Here is a 21,383-nt window from a genome sequence, read left to right as displayed (position 1 = left end):
CTGAGTTTTTCGTTCTATGTAAAATTTTGTTGGACGGGGTTAGCAGATTTACCACCTTTATAGTACAGTATATATCCTTAACAATATTTATGCATTAAAGGATTTAGTGCATTAATATAGGTATTTTAAATATTTTAAAACTCGAAATAATGGATGAACTTTTTACTGCGTGAAAAAAACGCTTCAACTAGCTAAACAGTTTAATAATGGCGGAGCCATACAGGCGGTGGAAGGAAATTAGATAATTGGTATTTTTTAGCTGGTTTGACATCTCAACTTCTGGCGCAGTACGTTTGTGACACTAAAACAGGGAATTACAAAAACAAAACGTATGAAATGCGTGTCTTTGCTTGTATGTATTACACCCTGCCAGCACCTTGTCATTTTCTTTCATCTGCATTTTAGTATACATATACCATAGACTGACCCGCTTTTGCATCATATTTTTATATTTTTGATGCTGAATGCTAAAAACCTTAGAATAGGTCTCAGAAGTCATTTCCCAGAGTTTGGAGGGGAATCTCGAAAATTTACCCGATGGGAGTGTCTGTTTTTAACGAATTTCGGCCACTGCAGTTTAGAACTTCCTTCCAGAGAAGCCGGAGATAGTTGATGATAAAAAATGTATCCGATAATAGGCTAACTATATGTTTTCGAGGTCGCTAAACACGATGCCTCTATTAGTTTTTCTCTACAACCAATATATCTCGCAAAAATCACAAAAAATTTACACAAAATGTACAAAAAAATAGGAAATTAACATTTTGAACGCTAAAATAAAACTGTTTAAAAACTTTGTTTTCCAACATGTATGCTGTATAATGTAGGAAATTTGAAGAGCTTTCAGATGCAAAAAAGCTGGCTCAATTTGAAACAACTCGTTTCGAGATATGAGCAAAATACTTAAATAATCTTAATACGAAAAACAGTAATATTACGTGTAATCGGGTCAATGATTTCAGGAATGGACTCTTGAGGTTATTACTCTGTTTTTAAACTTTTAGTTCGCTAATAATTCCGATATTGTATTGTTTGAACTATTTTTGGTGTTTTCTAGAAAAAAAGCGAATCACACACGGCATGACTACGCTGAATTTCTATAGCTATCTCTGTTGGTGATCGGAAAACCGGTAGATTTAAAAATAACAATTAGAGCTCCTGGAGCAGTGTACCGTGCCCGATGGATGGCACAAATAATATACTGTTTGAAGATCTAACATTTCCGGGATTACTCCCTCTTAATGGAGAACGAGTTGTTTACTTTTCAAATTTTCATTTTTTTCATTATTGACATTTAAATGGGATACTGGTTTACATGCCCTCACTAGGGTAGGCACCTTGTCGTTGGTGTGAGGGCTTAGCCGATCTCCATTGCGCCCGACTATGAGGCGGAGCTGTTTAGGACTGGCATCTACGCCGTTTCGCCTCATAGGAGGGCGGCGGGATGTCTGTGACCAAGAACTGCCAACCACCCCCCACAATCCAGGGACCGTGCCTATTGGACGATTTGCAGCCAGGGGATAAATTCGGCTGTATTCGAACGGAGCATTCCCGATACCGGTCGACCTCGGGAAGTATTGATAGCCTTACCAGAGTAAGGGGCGCCGCTGTGGCTGACGATTCTTTCCCCGTATATAATACTGGACCGCTGACCCGCCTTGTCGGGCAGGTGGTCGTACGACCAAGATGAACGACTTATTACCAAGTTGTAATAAGGAGGATGATAAGAGGAGGAATGAGTCGCAAGCCAAGGACGAAAAATTGGCATTAAGCGATGCGTCGGACTCGGGGAGCGAGAGTAGTGCTGATTCAATGAACTCCGTGTCGGAAAAGCACACAAATGAAAACGGAGTAGAAGAGTAGAGAAGAGTACGGAGCAGAGGAAGTAAAAGAGCTCTCTCGCAGTACCGTGCAGCACTAAGAATTGTCCAACGCCTGGGAGCAGTGGTCGACCCAACAGAAGTGTAGATCGAGCGCTTGCAATGGGCCCACGACGCGGCAGAAATAGGTCGAAGGGAGTTCAAAAGGTTTGCTGCTAGAAACCTTCGGTCCTGCAACCGGTAACCGGCAACGTTCGGCGGGAGGCGACAAGCCTGTTTTCAAGAGGCAGAAAGGACCCAGTCCCAGAGCCGCGAGGCAGGGCAGTCGCATAGACAAGACAAGTAAGCCCAAAGCTGTAAGACAGATGGGCTCCAATAGCGAGGTAGCAACTACCTCGAAAGCTGCGAGACAGAGGGAAGTTCCAACTACGGAGGTAGGAGATAAGCCAAAGGGAGATAAAGCTAAGGCGCCGGCTTTCTCGGAGGTGCTAAAGGGAGTTAAAACTAAGACTCCGGCTTTATCGGAGGTGCTAAAGGGAGTTAACACTAAGACTCCGGCTTTTCTCGAGAAGATGAGTGATGTGGCAAAGCAGTCACTGGCTGTGGCGCTGGCTGATCGTAGCAGTCCTTTCGGACAGATGACTACTGAAAGGTGGAGATCTGTAGAAAGGTCACTTATTAGCTTAGTGCTTAAGATGATGTGAGAACAACCAAGTAAGCCCCTTCCAACCCTTGATTCGGGGGGATGGTATAATGGTGTGAAGATGATAGCGTGCGACAACATCGCGAGCTTGCGGTCGCTGGAGCAAGTGGTTCCAAACCTCCAAAGGCAAGGCACGAATCCGCGGTTTGAGATGGTGGATAAAGCGCAAATCCCCACGGTACCAAAAGTTAAGGTATGGATATCATGCGTAATGAAGCCGGAGGATACACTGCGACTTCTGCAGAATCAGAATCCGAACATACCGACACAGGATTGGAAGGTACTTACTGTACCTCGGCCGACGGAGGAAGGTCAGTTCTACATCTTCCAAATAAACAAGCAGGCGGAGGATATATTGTACATGCAGCTTGGAAAAATGTCCTTTGGTACAGGCAAAATTTATATACGACTCAGGAAAAGAAGTCCCGAGGATAAAAATCCTAACACGCTGGAAGTGGGCGAAGTCGAAAAGGACCTCAAAATCCTAAGAGAAAAGGACAGGTGGAGGTAGCCGACGTCACCACGAAGGTGCTAGAAGAGGACCAACAGCCAGATAGTGCTGTGAGTCGCACACAGGAACACCCGGCACAACAGCTACAAGAGGCTGAAGGGGGCTTCGAACACTCTAAACCAAAAGGGCAAGGGGAGGACGACGACGTAACGACGAAGGTGCTGGAGGGGGACAAACGGCCCAATTTTGCTGTGAGTCCTACAGATAAACCTCCAACACAGTAAACTGACGTCGAGCGAACTCCTCCTAATCCTTGAAGGGGGTTCGTTTGACGTGGCGCTGATCCAGGAGCCGTGGCTCTCATCGGAAGGAAAGGTTTCTGGACATAGCGCGCGGATTTGGCGTTTACTATGCGCAAACGGAAGGACGAGTGCGAGCTGTAGTAATTGTAAGGAAACATCTGCATTCTTATATGCTGCCTAATTACGCTACTGAGGACCTCTTAGTGGTGGCCATTGAGCAATGGAATAAGCAGGCAGGCACTTATCCTGGCATCCTGCTACATGGCCCATGCTGCAGAGGTTTCACCGATGGAGTGCAAGAGGCTAGCACAGGCGAAGGGCGCAAAGCGCGGTTGGTCTTAGGCGCGGATGCAAATGCACACCACAATGCGTGGGGAGGATCAGATACGAACCAGAGAAGCGAATCTCTATTTTGTTACATCCTGCAAACCAATTTGCAGATAGCCAACAGAGGAAATGTCCCTACATACATTGGTCCAACATCCAGCAATGTTTTGGATGTTACACTGAGCTCCGAAATTGATATATCAAGGTATGATTGGATGGTTCTTGATAGACCATCCTTCTCCGACCATGCATATATCAGTTTCAGCATCCCTCTAAAGAGGGTAGTGAAGGGAGGAACCTTTGAAACCCTAGGTCAACAAACTGGACTAAATTCCAGAAACAGGTAGAAATGAAACTGGGACAACCCAAAGAGGTTGCCAATGTGGAAGAACTGGAGGAGTTTAATGAATTCCTAACTAGGACGCTTATGACTGCGTATAGTAAAGCTTGCTCTCTAAGAAGATTCAGAGGAAAAGCAAAGCCGCCATGGTGGAGCAATGACTGAGTCTTCTAAGAACACAGGTAAAAGAAATGTTCAAGCTAGAAAAGACCGCGCAAAGCGAAGCGTGTCGGGACGAGTACTGGGATATACTGAGGATCTACAAGCGTGAAATTTCCAGGGCGTAGAGAATCTCGTGGAAAAGTTTCTGTACGGGCATAGAGTGCTCCAGCGAAACAGCACGGCTGAGAAAAGTCCTAGGAAGGGGAAATATAGTCCAGGGACTAATAAAGAAAGAGAACGGAGAATGGTCACGTAATAGTGAGGAATCCCTTGAGGTGCTTCTCGATACACATTTCCCATCGGGAGATGGTTTAGAAGACCCAGCAGACAGCACTCACACACACGTAGCGGGTAGTGCCGGGCTTGGTGACCGATACCAAGATCGAGTGGGCAGTGAAGACGTTTTCTAAGTTTGAATTGCCGGGCCCAGATGGTATATTCTCGGCCATGCTACAAGTTTCAAGTAGGGCGGTCGTGGAATGGCTTAAAATAATATTCCATGGGTGCATAAGACTAAATCATGTACCGCACTCTTGGAGAACTGCTCGTGTAGCTTTCCTACCAAAGGCGAGAAAGATCGGTCACGTGTATGATAGAGATTATAGACCCATCAGCTTAACATCATTTCTGCTCAAAACCTTTGAGAGGCTGATAGATGTGTACATAAAGTCCAACGTGGATGAAAAGCTGCTCTCCACAACACAACATGCGCACACCAAAGGCAAATCGGTAGACACCGCATTGCATAGGGTGGTAATAAGCGTAGATAAAGCCCTGCACTATAAGGAATATGCTCTAGGAATCTTCTTAGACATTGCCGGGGCTTTCAATAATGTCGCTAAATGGGCGATTATGGATGGTCTTAATTACATTAAAGTAAATCCAGCCTTAACCAGATGGATCGGCTGCATGTTAAATTGCAGAAAGATTACATCACAATGGGGATTGTACGAGGCCACAAAATCAGTGGACAGGGGGACGCCGCAGGGAGGGGTGATATCACCTCTGCTGTGGACGCTAGTCATCAACCAACTGCTCAGGCGATTTGTTGAGGGACCCGTAAAACTTACGGCTTACGCGGATGACGTTGCAACTGTCATAAGTGGAAAGTGCCTTCCAACGATTAGCTTTTTGATGGACCGGGCGCTTCGGGATATTCATACCTGGGAATAAAATGTAGGGTTGAATGTCAACGCGGATAAGACGGATATGGTCTGGTTTACAAAGAGGTACAAGGTCCCAAATTGGATCAGGCCTAAGTTAGGAGGGGTGACTATACAGGAGAAACCTTGCACAAAGTATCTAGGAATCATCCTAGACAGTAAGCTGTCATGGAAGCTCAACGTGGAGGAGAGGGTGAAGAAGTCTTCAACTGCACTTTATGCGTACAAAAGAATGCTGGAGTGTACGTGAGGCTTATCGCCCTCTCTTTCTCATTGGGGTTTTACAGGGATTGTGAGCCATATCCTAAACTATGGAGTTCTTGTTTGGTGGAAAGCCAGACAAAAAGCAACCTACCTCAAAAAATTAGAGGCAGATGCAGGTTATCAATGCTTAGCATTACGCGAGCCCTGAAAACAACCCCGACAGCTGCACAGTATGCCATTCTGCACATTCCACCTGTAGACCTGGTAGCAAAGAACATAGCGTTAACAACTGCATCTAGGCTCGGTGCCTCGGGGCAGCTTGAGCGCCGAACATATGGCCATAGTGGTATAGTATCATCAATCACAAGACGAACAGACTACCTGATTCCCTATCTCCGCTTCGAGGGCGATCCTAAGGCCACAATAGTTGCGGAAGGATTATGGTCTGCGATATACTGTGCTGATCTGGAAATAAACAGATCCTACAGGCTGCCGGATAACTGTAGCGTTTTCCAAGCGGAAATCGTAGCCGTAACCAAAGCAGTAGAATCCCTGGAAGAAAATAGCCAAGCTGCAATCGTATTAACTTTTATATTGACAGTCAAGCAGCAATTAAGGCAATAATCTCGCATACCACAGCATCTAAATGCGTGTTAGAGTGTAAGCAGTCCCTGGAAAGAATCTAAAAAGGGCGCATCCCTTGAAGCTTGCTCCTTAGACGTCCCAATTAGACTTGGCGAAATTAAGCGAAGGCGAGAGGTGCACATGATCGACCAAGCAGGAAAGGCGTAGGTTCAAGCGCGGGGCTGTAAAGTGTCGAAGATTATTTGCAGATCTTACAACCTTAGACTAACAAAGTTGCTTCTATCATTAAAAAGAGAGGAATGTAGACTCATGACCGGTATTCTGACTGGACATTACCTTCTGGCGTCACATGCCTTTAAATTAGGCTTGGTCAGTGATAGCCGATGTAGGAAGTGCGGGCTGGAAGAGGAAACGATCGAGCACGTTCTGTGCTCTTGCCCTGCGCTTGCCAGGCTAAGATTCCAGCTATTAGGAGTGACACAGCTGTCAGATCTAGAAGCAGCAAGTGGCTTAAATCCTAGGAAGCTTCTAGTATTTGCCAAGAGGACGGAGTTATTTTATAACATAGGTCCTGGTTTTTGATAGGGTCTTTCAGTTTGGTCGTTAAAACAAACTTCTGGTAACACTACGGACTTATTCAATCTATATGAGGTCCTCATGGACCGGCCAGGTTAACCTAACCTAACTGGTTTAAATGTGCTCACAATTGGTTTATTTTGTTTTGGTTCGCGTTTGAGTATCGCCCGGAAAAAAAGTATGGTACGGGCGTTAGAGAAAAAAAGTCAAGAAACGAAAGACTATCGCATCACCGTGGCTTGAGAAGATATCCGTGAATTAAAATGGAGGATAACCTCGAGGACTCTCAAATTCTTTACTCTGGCCGGAATATTGACGGATTTTTGAAAGGAAAATCTTCTGGAATGTGCGCGAGATAAAGGTTATCTTTTGGTCTTTGAAAAATTTAAATATTTCAGAGTGACAAATGATGTGGCAGAACGTTTAGTAAATCTCTCAGAGAATCTGAACGGCACACTTACAGCATCCGAAGAAGGATATCAGAATCTCATTACAAACATTGATTTCAATAGAAAAGTGTATCCCAGTTGCAAGAAGGGAAAAATTGTTGAAACTCTGAAAAAATTGAAGTGATGACTTTTGGAATTTCTTTATTTGTAATAAACTTGAACGATTTAAACTACAGTTAGCGCGGACGGATAAATTTTTGATTTTTTAAAAAATGGAAATTTTGATGAATATTGTACATTAAATTTTCAAAAGTTATCAAATAAAGTTAAAAAAATATCGAATTAAAAGCTTAAAACTTAGAATTAATCTCAAGAGCCTATTCCCAAAGTCATTGACCCGTTTACACTTAATATTACTGTATTTCGTATTAGGATCATTTAAGTATTTTGCTCATATCTCGAAGCGAGTTGCTTCAAATTAAGCCGGTTTTTTGCATTCCAAAGTATTACATGTTGGAAAACAAAATTTTTAAACAGTTTTATTTTGGCATTCAATGTTAAAATTGCCCATTTTTTGTACATTTCTTGTCAATTTCTCGTGATTTTTGCGAGATATATTGATTGTACAGAAAAACAAAATACAGGCATCGTGTTCAGCGACCTCGAAAACATTAGCTTATTATCGGATTAATTTTTTTTCATCAACTATCCCAGCCTTCACTGCAAGGAAGCTCTAAGATGGAGTGGCCAAAATTCGTAAAAAATGGACGCTCGCATCGGGTTAGTTTATGAGATTCGCCTCCAAACTTTGAGAAACGACTTCTGAGACCTATTCGAAGGTTTTTGGCATTCAGCATCAAAATTATAAAGATATGATGCAAAATCGGGATGGTATAATATACCATGACCATTTTTATACTCAGCTGAGCAGAGCTCACAGATTATACTAATTTTGTTCACATAAAGGTACCCCGTAACGGCATAAACTAATCGAGATAGATATAGACTTCTATATAGCAAAATGATCTGGGCGAAAAAAGAAATTCATTTAGCAATTTCCGTCCGTCGGTCCGTCCATCCGTCTGTCAATAAACACGATAACTTGATTAAATTTTGAGGTATCTTAATGAAATTTGGTATGCAAGTTCCTGGGCCCTCATCTCAGAACGCTACTTAAAATGAACGAAATCGGACTATAAACACGCAAACTTTTTCGATATCGAAAATTTCGAAAAAACCGAAAAAGTGGGCTAATCCATTACCAACGACGGATAAAGCGATGAAACTTGGTAGGTGGGTTGGCCTTATGATGCAGAATAGAAAATTAGTAAAATTTTGGACAATGGGCGTGGCACCTCCCACTTTTAAAAGAAGGTAATTTAAAAGTTTTGCAAGCTGTAATTTGGCAGTCGTTGAAGATATCATGATGAAGTATGGCAGCAACGGTACTCCTATTACTATATGTGTTCTAAATAAAAATTAGCAAAATCGGATGAAGAACACGCCCACTTAAGAAAAAATTAATTATCGTTAATTTTAAATAGCGATCTGATATGAGTGCCCAGGAAACTACATACCAAACTGAGTATAAAACTGAATATCTGAGTATAAAAATGAATATATTTAAATAAATTATGTCAACATTCAACTCCAGTAATGATATGGTGCACAAAATACAAAAATAAAAGAAAATTTCAAAATGGGCGTGGCTCCCCGTTTTCATTTAATTTGTTTAGAATAATTTTAATGCCATAAGACGAACAAAAATTGACCAATCCTTGTGAAATTTGGTAAGGGCATAGCTTCTATGACGAGAACAATTTACTGTGAAAATGAGCGAAATTGGTTGAAGCCACGCCCAGTTTTTATACACATTCGACCGTCTGTCCTTCCGGTCGCCCGTTAACACGATAACTTGAGCAAAAATCGATTTATATTTAGTAAACTTAGTTCACGTACTTATCTGAACTCAATTTATCTTGGTATTAAAAATGGGCGAAATCAGACTATGGCCACGCCCACTTTTTCGATATCGAAAAATTCGAAAATACCATAATTCTATATCAAATACGAAAAAAGGGATGAAGCATTGTGATAGGATTGGTTTTATAAATATAAATATATATATGGGGAATTCTTAGTCAAATCAGCCACCCGCCCCTGCCCATTTCAATTTTGGGGCAAAAAATGTTTGACCACACGAAAAAATTCGCCAAGAAGTGTAGTTTTTTATGCCGTTAGGTGTTTTTTAAAAATAAAGTTTTTTAACCTAAAAAAAACGGTCTAAATTGAGGCATCTCACAAAAAAGTGCCACTTTTTAGTAAAAATGGTCGAAAAAAATATAATTGCCCAATAATAATGACCAAATTACTTATTAGAAATATTGTGGGGGTCGCTAAACAAGAATCCGATGTCAAATTTCAAATTCAAGATGTCGGATCCGATATGGCGGACAGTCAGTATTTTTCTTACTGTTGACCCATTTCTACTAAATTCTGTATGTTGGGCGCCATCTTGAATTTGAAATTTGACATCGGATTCTTGTTTAGCGACCCCGACAGTATTTCTAATAAGTAATTTGGTCAGTATTATTGCGGAATTGTATTTTTTTCGTTTATTTTTGATTAAAAAATGGCTCCTTTTTGCGAGCTGCCTAATTTTAGACAGGGTTTTTTCAGGTTAAAAAACCTTATTTTTAAAAACACCTAACGGCATTAAAACTACACTACCTGACGAATTTTTTCGTGTGCTCAAAAACTTGTTTCCCCAAAAATTAAATTGAGGGAGGGGGGGGGGGGGATGGCTGATTTGACAAGGAATTCCCCATATATAAATAATATGTATATATATTATATAAAATATATCTTTAGAAAAAACTCTGTAAAATACACCTACCATATTAAGTAGAAGAAATTGAAAAAGTTCCGCAGTGCAAAATCAAAATCCCTTAGAATCATGGCACTGTTCGTGGTATTACATATAATATATGTAATGCGCCCACCTATAGAACTAAGGCCCACTTCCTTTTAAAATACTCATTATCACCTTTCATTTGATACCCATATGGAACAAACACATTATAAAGTCACCCCTGGTCCACCTATATGACGATATCTCGAAAAGGCGTCCACCTGTAGAACTAAGGTCCACTCCCTTTTAAAATACTCTTTAATACCTTTCATTTCATACTCGTGTCATACCAAATCATTTCAGGGTTACCCTATGTTCATTTTCCTACATGGTGATTTTCCCTTATTTGACAAAGGATGAAGGAAAATCGTTCCAAAAAACGTCACCCTTGGTCCACAGTTTGGTCGATATTTCCCAAACGTATGTGATATGGAATTAAAAACCATTTATAAACTATCTATGAAACCCTACGAAACCAACGCAGCTATATTTATACTCAGATGAGCAGAGCTCACAGAGTATATTAATTTTGTTCGCAAAACGGTATTCCGTAACGGTATATGCTAATCGAGATAAATTTAGACTTCCATATAATAAATTATCAGGATGAAAAAGAAATTCATCAAGCCATGTCCGTCCGTTCGACCGTCTGTCCGTAAACACGATAAATTCAATAAATTTGAGGTTTCTTAATGAAATTTGATATGTATATTCCTTGGGATTCATCTCAGATCTCTATTTAAAATGAACGAAATCGGATGCCCACTTTTGCGATATCAAAAAAAATCGATAATTCATTACCAAAGACGTATAAAGGGATGAAATTTGGTGGAGGGACCATACCGCAAAATAAAAATTTATTAAATTTTGGAAAATGTGCGTGACACCGCCGACATTAGAAGAAGATTATAAGGTTTTGCAGGACGTAAATCAAAAGCGCTTGAGAACACACAACTGGGTATATAATGTTCGGTTTCTCCCGAACTCAGACGTCCTTACTTACTTCAACGTTTGACGTTTACCCAAAATAAAGATGGAACATACTGTAACGAATTTAGGGAAATTCCGCTTATTCCAAATCTTCTGCTAACGTTCGAATTACCAAAGTGTTGAATAAATAACTCCAATATTCAACAATGCAAAAATGGTCTTTATTAGACTACTTGAAAGTACCTCACAATAACACTTTACAACCAATAGCGTGATTAAATCAAAACTGATGGCTCATGCCTCAGCTGGTGCTGCTTTTATACTCTCCGATATCCTCGTTCGCATATTTCTAGGCGTTTCTCCTTCTAGAATTTACTAGTTCGCTGAAGATTGCATACTTTTGTGAGTATCTCAGAAATATGCATGTATATTTGTGAGAACTACTTTCTGATGTTTGCATACTTTTGCCGCTGCTTTATGTACATATGTGTAGACATAATGATTGATTTGTTTATGTAGATATGTACAAGTGACTGCTTAGTATCGGCGTAGAGATGATAGTATCCCTTAGTGTTGCTTGTAATCGTCACCCTGCTCTCCAGCTAAGTCTGATCGCCCCGATCAGAGAAATTTCCTGGTCTAAACGCCGCCAGCCTTTCCAGATGAACCACTTTCATTTTGGTTCGTGGTTTACCAAAGGTTTGTATGCGGTAAACTACATCGTTGATCCGTTTTACAACTTTGTATGGGCCTTCCCAGTTACACTGCAATTTCGAGGATAAACCTTTTTTCCGTTGTGAGTTGTATAACAGCACCAAATCTCCTTCCTGAAAACCTTCCCAATTAATTGCTTTATCGTATCTGGCTTTCATCTTTTCACTCATAATCTTTGTTCGTTTGCTTTATCAGATCGCGTTATTGTCTCAGTTGTTCTTTCCACACACCAGTGGATTTCTTGACATTTCTCTCCTCATCGGTATCTATCCCAAACTTCAAATCAGCTGGCAGTCGAAGGTCATTGCCAAAAATTACTTTTGCAGGGGCTTGGCCCGTTGTCTCATGCACTGCTGATCGGTAAACCATCAAGAATAATGGTATGCGGGTATCCCACTCTTTATAGAATTTGTCCATTACTTTCCTTAAGTGCTGCTCCAATGTTCTATTGAATCGTTCCACCATACCATCGGACTAAGGATGCAATGCAGTTGTCCGTGTTTTTCGAATGCCCAATGATTTAAACATTTCCTGGAACACAGCTGATTCGAAATTTCTGTCTTGGTCAGAATGTAACTCCATTGGTACTCCATACCTTTCTTAAGTGCTCCTCCAATGTTCTATTGAATCGTTCAACCATACCATCGGACTAAGGATGCAATGCAGTTGTCCGTGTTTTTCGAATGCCCAATGATTTACATATTTCCTGGAACACAGCTGATTCGAAATTCCTGCTTTTTCAGAATGTAACTCCATTGGTACACCATACCTTGCAACCGAATTGTTTATAAACACTTCTGCTACTGTTTCCGCTTCATAATTTTGGATTGGGTATACCTCTGGACATTTGCTGAAATAGTCCATAACCACCAGTACATATTTGTTTCCGCAGCTGCTAGTATAAAATAGACCTGCGACATCCATAGCAATCCTTTCCAATAGCGCACCTGATGTATATTGCTTCATCTGGCCATGACTCCGGGTTTTGGCCCCATTTGCTCTGCTGCAAACCTCGCAGTTCGCAATCCACTCAGTGACCGACTGACGGCAACCAACCCAATAGAATCTCTGTTTAATCTTCTCGAGCGTCTTCCTGATTCCAATGTGACCTCAGCTTGGACCATTATGCAGCTCGCTGAGCACGTTAGGAATCCTCTTTCTGGGAACAACTATCAGGTTCTTCTTGAATTGACCATCCTCATTCTCCCATACTCGATGCAAGCAACCGGATATCAATTCTAAACTGTTCTACTGAGTCCAATATGACTTCGCAATGGGACTCTCTGCTAACATCTCCTCTCTGTTTGGTATTTCGTTTCGTTCGAGCCCTCGCATGACATGTAACAGATCTGTATCTTCTAGCTGACACTTCGTTAGTTGTTTCTTGTCCCATTCATCCGTACATGTCATAGTTATTAGACGGACATCTTGAATGTCTTCTTTAGCCTCGGCCTTTGAACAGTGCTTGCATTCCAAACTATATGGTCTTCGTGACATTGCATCAGCATTTCCATGGGTACTACCTTTTCGATGCTCAATGGAAAAGTCATAGCTTTGTAGTCGCTCGATCCACCGTGCCAATTGTCCTTATGGATTACGGAACTGCAAGGGCCATTTCAACGCTGCGTGATCTGTCCTGACGCGGAATCGCTGACCGTAGAGGTAATTGTGATAACGTTTAACGCACTCTACCAATGCCAACAGCTCCCTCCGTGTAACGCTATAGTTGCTCTCCGGTTTTCCCAATTGATCGGCTGCAATATGCAACTACCTTCTCCTGTCCATCGGCCAGTTGTGAAAAAACGCCTCCTATAGCATATCTACTCGCATCTGTATCTAGAATAAATTTTGCTCCCGGAATCGGATATGCCAACATTGGGGCAGTGCACAAACGCTCTTTCTATGTTTGGAAAGCCACTTCTTGCTCCTTCTTCCATTCAAAAGCTTTAGTTTATCTTGTAAGCTTATGAAGGCTATGGGCTACGCTGGCAAAATTTGGTACAAATCGGCGGTAATATGTGCACAGCCCAAGGAAACTTCTCAATTCATGTAGGTTCTGTGGTCTTGGGCAATCCTTTACAGCCTCTATCTTTTCGATCGCAGTGCAGATGCCCCTGTCGTTGCCTTGTGATCCAAATAATTTACTTCCTTTTTAAACAGCGCACACTTTTCGGGACTTAGTTTCAGACCAGCGCCAGCTATTCTCTGGAAAACTTCCTCCAAGTTTTTAAGATGTTCATCAAAGTTCTTGCCCAATACGATGATGTCGTCCAGGTACACCAAGCATGTTTTCCAATGTAATCGTTTCAATACCTGATCCATGTGTATCTCAAAAGTAGCTGGTACATTACAAAGCCAAAAGGCATTACTGTAAATTGCCAAATACCATCTCCGACGCTGAAGGCTGTTTTCTCTTTGTCTTCCTCTTTCACCAGTGTGGAAAACCATTTCGTACCAGAGAGCGAGTCCGGAGTGTCGTCAATTCTTGGCAATGGGTAGCTATCCTTTTTCGTGACGTCCTTCAACTTGCGGTAGTCCACGCAAAACCTCATTTTCCCATCCTTCTTCTTCACAAGTACTACCGGTGAGCTCCATGGACTAGCTGATGGTTCGGTGACGCCGCTGTCGCTCATTTCTTGTACGATTTGACTCACAACTTTCTGCTTCGCCAGTTGGACACTACGAGGAGCTTGACGTATCGGCCTTGCGTCTCCAGTGTCAATTTGACGTTTCACAACATTGGTGCGGCCTGGTTAGGAGCACTAGTTTTGCCTTACTCTGATAGGCTTCCTCAAGTCCCTCCGTCCATGTCGTGATGTCATTTGAAAGATCAGTATTACTAGATGAAACGTGTTCCTGGAGCTGCTCACAGTTAGTAACTACTTCAGCCTCTTGGCATCTTCCCAAAATAGCTCCTTTGGTCAGTTTGTGTGGAGACTTGAATTCATTGAGTACTCTTACCGGAATATGTCCATCTTGTTTTGTCATAGCCATGGATTTTCCTGCAAGTATGTTCGGTGCTAATTTGTTTGCTGCTTCGACAACCCACAATTTGTTTATCCCACAATCTCCATCAACCTTTGCCCAGATGACTGCTTCTGATATTGGTGGTATTTGCTGACTCTCTTCCACCAGCACTCGTTTACTGCTGTAGCCTCTCTCGTAGACGAAATTAAGTGGTACATCAATATTTTTATATCGGATCGTCTTGCTTTGCATATCGATCTTGATGCCCTGGTCGATTAAGAAGTCCACTCCAATTATGATTTCATCAACAATATCTGCTACTATAAAATTGTGTACTACCGTGACGTTCCGAATTGCGACTTCACATGCTACTTCTCCTAGAACCGTGGTGTCTTCTCCAGTGGCTGTACGCAATCTCGCTCCATGCAATGGTCTTATCTTCTTGTTGACTAAATCCGCTCGAATGATGGAATGAGATGCACCCGTATCTACAGTCAGTAAATGCTCCTTTCCATCCACATGTCCTCCGACAGTAAGATTGCTCGACCTTCTTCCAATCTGCGAGATAGAGGCTATGGGGCATTCAATTGCGGGAGCCATGAGCCTCTTATGCTGGTTTACTCAATAGGGAGGCAGTTTCCTGAGTCAATGCATGTGATACCGTTTCTGTGAATGTGGGTTTTGGGTTTGCATATGTCGCTCACTTCGTTTAAACATCTCGAATTCCATTGATAAAGCACTGAATTTTTACCCTTTCGGTGTATTCCACGGGTGTGTCCGCATTTGCCAAATGAGCCAACCTTTCAACATCCGAAGCAAACTCCTGCAAGGTCTCATTAGCTTTTTGGTAACGGTTTTGCAATTCTGTTTGGTGTATTTGCTTCCCGTGTTGGCTTCCGTATCGCCTTTCAAGAGCGCCCATCAATGTTTCGTAATTGTTTCGTTCTCCCTCTGGAATGGTCTGTAAGATTTCCGCTGCAGGTCTTTTCAATGCGACGAACAGCGCATCAATTTTATTTTCAGTATTCCACTGCTGACGTCTTCTCAAATTGAAGCTTAAATACCTGGAAAGGAACAGAGCCGTCAAAAGACGGAGTTTTTATCTTCGTATTGCTTGCTGAAACAGCTGGGCGATTTAATTGCAACTCCTGTATACGACCTCTCAAAGCATCCACCTCGGCTTCGATTTTTTCCTCAAACTGCGTTATTTTCTCGTCCATACGCGCTTCGAGTTTTGATGATAAATGCGCCTCCTGCGATTGGAGTTGTACTGTTATGCGTGCCTCTTGTTCTTTCAGTTGTGTTTCCATATTTGATGTAATCTGTGTCGACATTTCTGAAATACGCGTTTCCTGTGCTTCCATCTTGGATGCCAGCTTTCAAAGCATGCCGTGTGGGAATAGAAAGGCCAGACTGGGTGAACACAATATTGTAGGCACTGAAAGCTACGCAAAAAATGGAGTGAAAAGTTAGAAAATGCTTCAAATGCGGGAAGCCAGGTCACATTGCACGTCATTGCGGTCTCGACCCTAGTGGTTCCAACAGCATGAATGGCCTTAAGTACAAATCTGGAGGAGATGAGCAAGAGCGAGCCAGATGTAAAGATCGAGAACTTGCTCCAGCTATTAAATGTCCTGTGATATCTGTATCACAAATCGGAACAAAATCGAGGAGTCTTACCGTCAGTAATTCGTTGTGGCAGAGATTGTTGATGAAGTCATATTGAGAGTGGACTTCTTAGTTGACCATGGATCGACATGCAAAGAAGGATTATGCGCTATAAGAACAAGGATGTGCCACTTAACCTCAGTTAGGAGAAAGGGTTTAGCAGTAAGCAAGTGCTGGTGGAGGAGATCCGACAAAGACCACAAAAGTCAAAAGCAGTAGATCGGGCAAAGGTTGATGGAACGAATGTGCTAAAGGCCAAAAAATCAAAACCAAAGGTACCTGCCAGGAAAACACTGGCATTAACAAACCCTAATGGACGCACTAAAACCAACGAAAGAATTTACCAGAAAGAATGCAAGGGTGGTCTCAAACCAGGGCACACTACTCTTGTGAAACGTCGAACAATACTGATTATGCAAAGCCAAACGGTCAAGCTCAACCTATTCAAATTAGTCCAGTGGCCAAGCAACAGAGTGCGAGGCAACGAACCAGGTTAATGAGTAGTAAGACGAAACACAGGTACGACGAGAACAACAATTCGGAAGGTTCCTTGGAGGGAGATTTGGTACTGTTATATAACCCTCACCGGCGGAAAGGTGTTCCATGCAAATTTTGGTGAAGTTGGGAAGGCCCGTACAAAGTTGTGAAGAGGATCAGTGATGCCATCTGCCGCATACAAACAATTGGGAAACCTGGAAATGGAAGGGTGGTTCACTTGGAGATGCTAGCAGCGGTTGGATCGAGAGATTTTTCTGATCGGGACGATCAGACTTAGGTGGAGGATAGTGTGGCGAATATTAGCATCACTAAGCTGCTACTAAATAAATGCACAACAACAATAAAGCAGGCACTCTTATGTAGAAGGCGACAAAGGAATATCTCACACACACAAATATGTAGTCATCAGCCGAAGAAGTTTCTCACACATATACACGCATATGGCTATGGGAGAGGCGTGGACTACAGATATATGTATATAGCTGGTAACTAACCAAGCACTAGCTACAATTTTTCGGGAAATGACTAGACTTTAGGAGAAATGAGGACGATGCAACAGAGGGTATAATAGCAGCGCAAGCTGGGTAGTAACGAATCAGTTTTGATTTAAACACGCTATTGGTCGCGAAGTATAATTGTGAAGTACTACGCTCAAAGTAATCTAAATAAAGACCAGTTTGCAATACTTAATATTGAAACGCTTTATTCAACAGTTTAGCGATTCGAACATTAGCAGAAGGTACATAAATATCAGATATCTGCAGAATTCGTTTCAATGTGATAATAGTTAATTATCCTCAAGGGAAGTCCGTAACTAGTGATACAAACTTCTGGTTCGGAACAAAATCTAGAGTGCCAAATAAGTACTATTTTGTTAGCAGCTATATTTGCAATTATGAAGTCGACAGTTTGGATTTTTAAATTTCATATTTAACATATATTTAAAAATAGGCCACCAACAAAAATACTGCTACCAGCTTTAATAAACTACGACTACTATTGTGACCTGGAATCATGAAAGGGACCTGTTGTGCGAAAATACTGTTGTTCACTTTTTGAGTGAGTCTTATAGGAAATTTAATAGTCTTTCCAATGGAACAAAGCGCAGTTTTTTATCTTTCTTAGTTTTTCACAAATACGATTTTTTTTAAATATTTCGATCCCTGCGCCACCTATCGGAGTTTTTTCTTTCTTATTATTTCATTGTCATCGGGTTCTGTACTATATTCCAAGTTTCAAGCTTGTAGCTTATCGGGAAGTTACTCAAATTTTAATTACAAAATACGTTCACAACGGTCGGCCGCTACACAGAGTCAAGCTAAACAAAAATTTTAAACGCGTTTTTCTCGAAAACTTGTTTTCGCACAATAGGTCCTTTTCATGATTCCAGGTCACATATGACTATGCCTTTTTCAACACTATTCCACCAGTCCGGAAAATGCGATAATATCATACTAGAAGCAACATTTAGAATTTCGCTCCGGTTCGGGGCCAACGAAATATTACCGAGAAAGAACTAGATATCAACTGTAAAATGTCCCCCTTGTTCGAAAGGGTACGAACAGAGTGGGTGCTGAAAGCCGAGCCGAGATTGTCAGTGCGATAAAACTTATTACATACAAGTCAATACAAATAAGCTTGTATATAACGCAGTGAACGCCGACAAGAGCAGAGCGCAAAGGTGATGAGTGCGAGAAAACAGTTTCAAAGCGTTTTGCGCGCTTTTTTGCATTGTTGATGTTTGCTTTTTAGCGTGCAGTCGTATTTTTTAATGGTATAAAAATAAAAGAATGGATATTGATCAAATAATAAGTGAAATCGATCAAATAATAAGTGCAAATTTTTTTTTAGTGTAATCGGATGTTTTCCAAATTCTTCTGTGTTAATAATTGCATTAATTACACTAGGAGAAGCAAAATACTCGTCATAGGATGAATCCATTACCGTGTACAGCAATTTTATAAACACAAATGAACAACAAGACTAAATGGCATAAAAGCAAAACACATGGAATAAACAGAATTTCAGCGCTTATTCTCGTATTCACTGTGTTATATACAAATTTTCTTTTCACATGAAAATAAGCTTGGCTCGGCTCCGCTCGGCATCAGCGCTCACTCTGTTTGTACCCTAACTATCCAAAAAGTGCTATTAAAGAACTAGTTCTAAAGTGGAAATTTGTATATAGTTGCGGGAACAATTTCCATCGCCTAGGACATCGCAGTATTAAATTCGCCAGTAGAAAGCATGTAAATACAAAAATACAAATACAAAAATAAATACAAACAAATTTCAGTGCATATATAGTTTTGTACATGTATTGTGATTTGCACTTCCATATAAAAAATTTTTAGCAGCACTGGTCTTATATGTTCGTGTAATTAATAAAAAAAAAAAAAGTCACTCAAAAGTCTTCGCCGCTCCGGAAAAATCTGAAATTTTGTATGAAATTGAAAGGAGAATGTGTTAAGTAATACTATCACCTTTGTAGCAATCAACTTGTTAAATATTTTTTACATTGTGGATGTATTACATTGCTTAGCTGTCTCATTCTGTTTGGCGAACGATGCGCTAATATGGCCCTAAGCAGCTCTTAAGTAAAGGCTTAAGAAATATTATGATGCTGTTGTTGTTGTTGTATTAACGATAAAGACGATCCCTGAAGGCTCTGGAGAGTGTACCGATGTTGATGGTCATTTGCCGGGATATAGATCCGGTACGTTCCGATAACAAAGCACAATGAAGGTACTAGCCCGACCATCTCGGGAACGATTAATACGACTACATTAAACCTTCTAGGCCATCCCGCCCGCCCCACCCTCTAGTTCCATGAGGAACTTGGGGTATCATCCAAAGCCTCGCCTGCTAAATATTTGTATGATACGTTCGTATTTGTAACAGGATTCCCCTTGCGTAGGTGAGGTTGACAATTGGGTTGCGGACGCGTTGAAGAAATAAAGCTTTGTATTGCGCTTATCAACCCCTTGAATCCCTATTTTGATATATTTCTTTTGCATTGGAATAGGACCAGCTAAGAAATTTTGACGTTTGACAACGCAAGGTGATGCACGCACAATGCTCATTGAATATCGAATTTCAATTGATTTTAATATATGTTTAACTTTGTTTGCCTTCCGAAATGTCATTTTTTCCTTAAGAAACAATGTACAATCAATTATTTCTGAGCAAAACCAGAGCTAACGGGTGAGTTTGCTCCTAAAAATTTATGGGAAAATATTAGTAGACATTTCTTTAGAGCTGCATACTGCATAAGAACATTTGACAAACAACATTTTTTCTTAAGTGTTTCTTGAGTGTCAATTTGTATGGATTTTTTTGGCGTCGGCAATACTAATGGTACTCTGAAGCCTACGTTGTCATTCATCGTCTAGCTTTAGGTTATTCGTCACTACACGAAAGCATTGTCGAGTTTGTTTTCGTCCTTTGTTTTTGATACTTTGTTTTTGCTTTAATTTTAAATCTTCCACGTCTAAAAACCCGGTTGCGCTGTACAATGACAGATGGGCGAATAATAATTATTTGACACCAAGCAGCCATGAGACCTATCCCGACGCCGCCTGCTTTTTTAGAACTCCAGGTCCATATGAGTAGACCACAATCGCCAGAAATGTGAAGGTTGTCATGTATAATGATCTGGTCTTCTTTTCTGAGTCCCCTGAAGAGCTACAGCAAATGACCAGCTCCCTTCGCTACTACTATAGAAAATTGGTACTAACTGTAAACTTGAACAGGTACGCTTTTAGAGCTAAACGAACTAAAAATTAGGAAATAATATTTTATCTTACTTAATTGGCGCTTAACCGTTTAAGCGGTTATCGCCGTTCAACAAGGCGCGCAAGTCGCTTTTTCGCTCTGCCAACTGGCGCATTATGCATTATGTTTGAAGAAAAAAAAATATTATTCTAGAATAGAAGAAAGAAAAATTTAGACAACTGCCAAAGCTCGTTGTATAGATCCATTTCGGGAACTGCTAAATTCCTTCATCGGCAACGTTTAGGCGCCGCTGCTATAACCATTCAGCCATCACAGCGGTTTTTTTTTTTGCCTTCATTAATCCTACTTCTATTCTGGTTCATGCCAATTGATATTCACAAAACACCGCTTGAGACTTCGTCAGCAACGGCACTACCGCAGTAACGCGCACCCGCGAACAGGCAGCGTCCGCCCACCTGCGCCGACAGTAACAGCGCTACGCAAGCATATACGTTGGCCGCAGTAACACTACGCAAACATACAACGCTAGCCGCAACAGCATCATAGCTAATATATACGCTGGCCATACCATTACGCCAATCTACTACGCTGGCCGCAACAGCACCATAGCTAATACACTATGTTGGCTTCAGTACTGCGCCGATCTACTACGTTGACCACGACAGCGCCCCGATAATATACTGCGTTGACACAGCAAAGTTACGCGAACCTACTACGTCAACTGTACCAGAGTTACCCTCGTGCCGAAGCACGGAGCTGTGGTCGTGACCAGAGCTACTTGTGGAGCGTCCCTTGGAGTTGTCGGTTCTACCATGCGGACAGGTCGCTTCACAGGAGTGAGTCGTGGCCTCAAGTGGTGATTATACCACCAAACACCGCTTGAGACCTCGCGAGCAACGGCACCACCACAGTGACGCGCCCCGCGAGCAGGTGACATT

The 21,383-nt window shown here is 41.5% G+C and overlaps 1 protein-coding gene across 3 annotated transcripts in view; it reads right to left on the bottom strand.

The window, feature by feature from the left end:
• Nucleotides 1-21,383, bottom strand: part of kkv (hyaluronan synthase-like protein kkv) — an 885,043-nt gene that overhangs the window by 691,234 nt on the left and 172,426 nt on the right. The gene's annotated exons all lie outside the window — the stretch shown is intronic.

The sequence above is a fragment of the Eurosta solidaginis genome, chromosome 1 (genome assembly GCF_040869045.1).
Source record: "Eurosta solidaginis isolate ZX-2024a chromosome 1, ASM4086904v1, whole genome shotgun sequence".
NCBI classification, from domain to species: domain Eukaryota; kingdom Metazoa; phylum Arthropoda; class Insecta; order Diptera; family Tephritidae; genus Eurosta; species Eurosta solidaginis.
The sequence above is the reverse complement of the archived record's forward strand: the minus strand, read 5'-3'. Positions and strand labels throughout refer to the sequence as shown.